Source organism: Vigna radiata, unplaced genomic scaffold (genome assembly GCF_000741045.1).
Source record: "Vigna radiata var. radiata cultivar VC1973A unplaced genomic scaffold, Vradiata_ver6 scaffold_235, whole genome shotgun sequence".
Lineage (NCBI taxonomy): Eukaryota > Viridiplantae > Streptophyta > Magnoliopsida > Fabales > Fabaceae > Vigna > Vigna radiata.
Window position 1 is genome coordinate 32,020 of NW_014543118.1, and position 2,252 is coordinate 34,271.

A 2,252-nucleotide genomic window follows, 5' to 3' on the forward strand; every position below is an offset into this window, starting at 1 on the left:
ACACCATATAGTAAAGATGAAGACACAATTTATTTCATATCTTATGTCAGAATGTAAAATTCACATANTGTTCAACTAAAATAAAACTTCAAATGTGAGATATTCCATGTGTTGGGGACGATTTTCCCATCCAGCGATTCGAGACGATAANCTCCATTGTGGAGATTCTCTCTAACTCAGAACGGTCCTTCCCAGGTAGCTGCGAGCTTACCATGAGCGGTATTCTTGCGCGCTTCTGCTGTTCTTCGCCAAACCAAATCCCCCTCTAAGAATTGCCTCGGCTTGACTTTGGTTTTGTGTCGGCGGGCTATCAGTCTTTTCTGTGCTTCGACCCGAACGACCGCCATCTCTCGTCTTTCTGATAAGACGTCCAAGTTACTTCGTAAAGATTCTTCATTCTCATGCATATCAACGACCTGCCTTCGCAGTGTGTCGCCCCCCACTTCCACTGGCAGCATAGCATCTGTTCCGTATGTGAGATTGAACGGGGATTCTCCGGTTGCGATGTGAGGGGAACATCGATATCCCCACAATACCTGCAGAAGCTCGTCGACCCATGCTCCCTTAGCGTCACCTAACTTTTTCTTCAATTCTTGGACAATGATTTTGTTCATGGCTTCTGCTTGCCCGTTCGTCTGGGGATGCTCCACTGAACTTGTCAATGGGGTGATACCCAACTCTTTGTAGAAAGCCACAAGCTTTTTATCAATGAATTGCCGTCCATTATCTGTGATCACGAACTTTGGGATACCGAACCTACAAATTAACTTCCATACAAACTTTTGTACCTGTGTCGCAGTTATCCGAGCTAAAGGTTCAGCTTCGACCCATTTAGTGAAATAATCAATTGCCACCAAAAGAAACTTTAGCTGAGCTCGCCTGGTCGGGAATGGTCCTACAATGTCCATTCCCCACTGAGCGAAGGGCCAAGGGGATACCAGACCGATTAGCTGCGCCGCTGGTTGGTGAATGACATGACCAAACTTTTGACATGCCACACACTTTTGAACGAACGCCTGACAATCCTTCTCCATTATTGTCCAGTAAAATCCAGCCCTTAGAGCGCGCGCCCTAAGTGACCGACCGCCCCCATGTCTGCCACATATTCCCTCGTGCAACTCTCTCATTATATACTTCGATTCCTCCTTTGAGACGCACTTAAGCATTGGCGTCACATATCCCCTACGGTATAACTCTTCTCCAATTATGATATACCGGACAATTCGTTTGGCTTCATCAGGGTGAAGAGCGTCGCCGTTTTCTTGTTTTTTAATTAAAAGCATGATCTCCCTCCTCCAATCATCCCGTTCGGCCATGCAGCTAACATGCAAGCATTCAATGGCGGGTTTAAACAATACCTGTCGTATGAGAGAAGTTAATTACCCCTTCTCCTTACCGGTCGCTAACTTTAACAACCTATCTACCTTAACATTTTCTTCTCTTGGGATATATCTGATTTCCACAGACCTAAACCGAGTCATCAATTGGATCGCTTTGTGATAATACTGTAGCAACTGCTCGTCCTTGACCTGAAAAGTCCCGTTCAGGTGCCCCTCTACCAATTGGGAATCCGTTCTGCATCGCAAGATTTCTATTCCTAAATCTTTCGCCAACTTCAAACCAGCTATCAGGGCTTCATATTCCGCTTGATTGTTGCTAACTTTGAAACGAAAAATCAAAGCTTGTTCCACTACTATATTGTTCGGTCCCTCGAGAACCACCCCAGCTCCTCCACCCTGTCGACCGGACGACCCATCCACAAAGAGCGTCCATTGATGACACTCCCGATCCTCCTAAGGCAGATCCGCCACGAACTCAGCTAGATGCTGGCCTTTGACCGATCCCTTGGGTTCGTCCTTTAAGCCAAATTCAGAAAGTTCTACTGACCACCCAATCATTCTCCCCGCCAGGTCAGGTTTTCTCAGTATTTTGGAGATAGGGTAATCCGTTCGGACTGTCACCTGATGTCCCTGTAAGTACGGTCTCAACCTTCTCGTGGCATGTACTAAAGCTAACACCACTTTCTCCAATCGCTGATATCTGGTTTCTGCATCCTTTAAACTTCGGCTGACAAAGTATATTGGTCTAAATTCGGGATGTTCTTGCACTAGGGTTGTACTAATAGCGTCTTCACCAACTGCTAAAAACAGCTGTAACTCATACCCATAATCCGGACGCCTCATCACCAGCGGGTTTGACAGAATAAGTTTAACTTCTGTGAAAGCCGCTTCACACTACTCGTTCCACCCACC